The following is a 5,296-nucleotide window of genomic DNA, read 5'->3' on the forward strand; positions in this document are numbered from 1 at the left end:
TTCCATGGTTTTATACTGTCACCATGGAGAACTCTATCTCACCTAAGGTAGCACACAGCTTTGATCCTAGCAGTAAAGGCAAGTGGATCTCTGAGAGTTTGAGGCTATCCTGGTCTGCATACTGAGTTCCAGGCCAGCAAGGGCTACAAAGTAAGACCCTGTCTCAAAAAAACAAACAAAAAAAACTACTAAATATTTCTTATTTGTTTTTTGTTTTTTACTTAGAAACTTTCTTTCCATATTAATGGATATGAGTCTAGTTGATTTAGTTATCATATAATAATGTGTTGTAAATAATGCTATTTACCTGTGCTTTGTTTATGGAATATTATTTTTCTATTGTTGTACAAAGCTTATCATAAAAATAGTATGAATTGTGAGTCATAGTGGCTACTTATCCCTTTAATCCCAGGACTTGGGAGGCAGAGGCAGGTCTCTGAGTTCAAGGCCAGCCTGGTCTACAGAGTAAGTTCCAGGGCTACATAGTGAGAACCTTTCTCAAGAAAAAGAACCCAAATTTAGGTGTAGCTTAGTGGTAGAGAGTTTCCCAGCATGCATGAGCCCCTGGTTTCTGTAGTTGGCACTGTAAAACAAATGATTCAGATCTGTAGTTCTTAGGTGAGGTAACTAGCTAGCATGGCTCAGCTTCCTTACGTGTCCATCACATGAGCTTTTTTTTTTTTTTTTTTTTAAAGTTATTATGTGCATGGGTGTTTTGTCTACGCGTGTGTCTATGTAACATGTGCATTCCTGGTGCCCATGGAGGCCAGAAAATGGCATTAGATCCCCTGGAACTGGAATTACATGTAGTTATGAGCCACCATGAGGGTGCTGGAAATCAAACCTAGGTCCTCTAGAAGAGCAGCCAGTGCCTGATTACTAAGTCAACACTCGAGCCCCACATGAACTTCCTGTATGGGAGGTTTGGGAGAGCAGAACTTCACTCCTGGTCTGCATTCTCCTTGAGTCCTGTGAGGGTTCAAAAAATAAGATTGATATAAACTTCACAGAAGAAAAACTGTACAAATTTATTGTATAAGTTTACATAGGGTAGAATTGCATATAACTGATAGGGACTAGTGGCTGGATGCTCACTTGAGGGTCACATGACCCTCTCCATCCCCCCCCCCCTTCTTCCAAGAGGGAATGGTGCACAGTCAAGCCCAGCTAGACTCCTGAAGATGTCAATGGTTTGGTACAGAGGATAGTCCTGTCTAGCAGCTACTAAGAGAGAAATTGTTAAAAAAGTAAAAGAAGGGCTGGAGTTAAGTTCTCAACACTGACACAGGGCAGCTCTCAACTACTTGTAATTCCAGCTCCAGGGACTCTGCTGCCCTCTGCTGGCCGCCTCAGGGATCTGCATACATACATACATACATAAAAAGAAACCTTTGTTATTTTTATTTTTGAGACAAGGTTTCACTGTGTAATCCTAGCTGACCCTGAGCTTAGTTAAGAGAGACCTGCCTAATTCTGCCTTCAGAGCTCTGGGATTTAAGGCGTATACCACCATACCTGGCCCAAAATAAATCTTTAAAAAAAAAAAAAAAAAGTTCCTGAGTAGTTAGCTGTATAAAGATAAATTCACATAGGACTTTAATTTCATTTTAAAATCTTTTCATGCCAGTACCAGGACTGCATATGTAATTTATCTAATGTGCATACTTAATATTTGGGAGGACATAAAGTGCATGCATTTTCTGTTAATGTTGACATTATCATGTTGCCATGTAGTTATTGATTTGTTACATCCACACAGAGAACTATGCCCTCGAACAATCTAGAAGAAAAAAGTGATTTTTTTTTTTTAATCCCTTCGGCATTTCTCTTCCTACGGTTAAATTTTCACAGCATGTGGCTGCCTTGCATGTATTGGTTATACCATCTGTCCCTTTATTAGCCATTCAGACACCAAGTTGACCGACCCATGATGTGTATTTTATCAGAGACTGAAAATAGCAGAAACTAAGGATGGAACAGGCTAGCTCTAAAACCACCGAATTGGTTGACGGCTGCAACAAAAATGTAAACATCCCCTTAGTGAAGAGTGGGCGGTTGATGGCAGTTTAGCACACAGCTAAAATCTGAGATGGTAGTGCCAAAGGAACCAGTAACACTGAAAATGTGTCTTAGCAGATTTTGTGTTGTAAGTTTTCAGGTATGGTTGCTCTATGTTGCCCAGGCTGCCCTAGAACTCAGGATCCTCTTGCTTCCTGTTTGCTGTGAGCTGGGATTACAGGTGCATACCACCGTTCCCAGCTTCTTCCCTGCGGGGTATAGGGGATTACACTATACAAATACATGGCCCGTTGTATGGTCATACTAAACCACTTTTTAATTTTTTGTTACACTTGTGTGTGTGTTTGTGCGCGGTATTCACGTGTGTGTGCACATAGTATAGAACGTGTGGTGGTCAGAGGACAGCTGTGGATGTTGGTTCTCTTACATGTAGGTCAGAAGGACCGAACTCAGGTCGTCATGCTTGACAGCAAATGCCTTTACCAGTTGAGCCGTCTCACTGCAGACTCCGTTTTAATGCCTTTTGGTTTGAAACAGGGTCTCTACAATATATAGCCCAAGGTGGCCTCAAACTCTGCCTCCCAAGTGGGATTACAGGCATGCGCTACCACGCCAGGCTACTGATGGGCTTTTGTATTGCTTAGAGCCTTGATAACCGTTTTAAGATACCTGTACTAGCCTTAACACATCTGTAAAGCACTTCCTGCCTCTGTACAGGGTAAGATCCTAGCTGGATCAGATACGAGCTTTGCAGATTTTTTTAACCTTTTTAAAAAACAAAAACCCTATAAAACACATAGGCCTTTTTGTTTATAATTTTTCTTTCATTTGTAGAATTTTTCCGATAGAGAAATGCAGAGGTTATACAATGTCCCTATTTCCTTTCATGCCTTTCTCCCTGTTACACTTCCTGCCAGAGAAATCGTGTGGGTACTCTTACTGACTTTTCTGTGTGTTGTACCTGTGTGTTTGATGTGTTAATATGTGACGTTCTCCACTTGTGGGGCTCCTCTGGAGATTGTGTAGGTGTGTTTGACTAGTTCCTATAGCTCCAGATTTCATGTATGTGCCTTATTCCCCTGTGGGCAGACAAGGATGTCACCTCTCCCCATGTTTTCACTTGTGCAAACAGTAGCCTGGCCTTTGTGGGACTCCTATTTAATCCGAACAGAATGAGTGTGAAATAGTCACTTCTGCTGTGAAGTAGATGTAACAGTTACTAAGCAAAACTGTTTGTTACCAAGTCCTTCAGAATGGGGGTTTTTGTTGTGGGTGACAGAGACACACAGGTAGCCCAGGCTATTCTTGGCAATCCTGCCTCAGTCTCCCAACTGCTGGGGTCATAGGCATTGAGTGACTTCATGGTTCAAAGTCATGGGATGATTCTTTACTTTTCCTCTAACTAACAGAGTTACCAGTGACATCAAGTAAGATTATGATATCCACAATCTAAATGGAACAGTGAAATGCCATAGTCAACTTAGGGGGACAGCTAAAGTATTCTCCTTATATTCGGTGTTTCATAATGAAGAAGTTTGACATTTTGCTTGGCAGGGACATATTCTGAGAAATGCAGTTGGGGGCTTTTGTCATCATTCAAACAGTGTACATACAGTCCAACCTCACGAGGCTCTGTCATCTCATGGGATCGCTGTTGTATATGTGGCCTATTGACCAGCATGTGGCTATATAGTATATCACTTAATCTGATATCCAAATCTTATTAAAATCACATGGCAGGCAGCTGGGCATGGTGGTGCATGCCTTTAATCCAGACACTCGGGATGCAGAGGCAGGCAGATCTCTCTGAGTTCCAGGACAGCCTGGTCTATGGAGTGAGTTCCAAGACAGCCAGGGCTATGCAGAGAAACCCTGTCTCCAAAAAAGAAAAAAAAAGAAAAAAGTCACATGGCAGGCAAGCGCATAAACCTACCTTTATCGTGCCTCAGGCAACTTCCGCTGAGACCTTTTCTGGGACCATCACATCCACTTCCAGGATGGAATGAGAGAGTTGCTAAGTAAACATCTGTTAGGTTTAGCTATAAATATTTTACTGACCAAAAAATACACTGTGAAAGGAACTAGCAATTAGTATGAAAGTATTGTTAAAATCCCACCATAACTTTTTATTGAAGTTAACAAAATCATTTCAACATTTTGAATGGCAAATAAAAATTCTGAGAACTGCAGATAAAGGTTTTTAAAATTAACAGTTGGTCCTAAGTATTGTTTGTTATATTGATATTTATCTGACCTAAGATCCATATGGTTATTCTAAATAACTATTACTATTGTGTTAGTAATGGTTTTTGTTTGTTCTTTAATAATTTTATTTTATTAAATGTAATTTTTGTTTGGTTGTTTTTTTGAGACAGGGTCTCACTATGTAGACCAGTCTAGTCTCTAATTCAGACCTGTCTGCTTCTGCCTCCTGAGTGCTGGGATTAAAGGTATGCACCACCACGCCCAGTTTTATTTATGTCGGGAAGTATAAGCCACAGTGAAGTGTGTAGATCAGAGAACAACTCTTGGGAGTCGATTCTCTCCTACCTTATGGATGCTGGGGATCAGACTCAAGTCATTATGTTTGGTAGTGGGAGTCTTTACCCCTGAACCATGCCATGAGCTCTAGTTTTGGTTTTTGAGATAATTTTTTGGCTAGGTAGCATCCAGGCTGTGCTAAGGTTTGCAACCCTGAAGCCTCCTGAGTGTTGGTTGGGTTTACAGGGATGTACCACCAAGTCCAATAGAAAAGTTATGGTGGTGGCGCACGCCTTTAATCCCAGCACTTGGGAGGCAGAGGCAGGCGGATCTCTGTGAGTTCGAGGCCTGCCTGGTCTACAGAGTGAGATCCAGGAAAGGTGCAAAGCTACACAGAGAAACCCTGTCTCAAAAAAAAAAAAAAAAAAAGAAAGAAAGAAAGAAAGTAATGGGGTGTGTGTGTGCATGTGCATCCATGTGCTCACCAGAAGTCAGCCTTAGGTATTGCCCACCTTAGGTTTTGAGACAGGGTCTCTCATCAGGCTAGGCTGGCTGGCCTGGAAGCCTGAGGGACCCACCTGCCTCTGCATTCTCCCTCAGCCAGGTCACAGATACACTCCACTGTACCTGGCTTTTCATGTGGCTGCTGAGGACCAAACTCAGCCTCAACGCTTGCATGGCAAACACTTTACCAGCTGAGCTGTCTCCCCAGCTCCATAAATAACTTAATGTTTTCCCAAGAATATTTGTTTATAAGATAGATGAACACTGAAACTGTCAAAATATGGAAAAGGAT

This window comes from Peromyscus eremicus, chromosome 11 (genome assembly GCF_949786415.1).
Source record: "Peromyscus eremicus chromosome 11, PerEre_H2_v1, whole genome shotgun sequence".
Lineage (NCBI taxonomy): Eukaryota > Metazoa > Chordata > Mammalia > Rodentia > Cricetidae > Peromyscus > Peromyscus eremicus.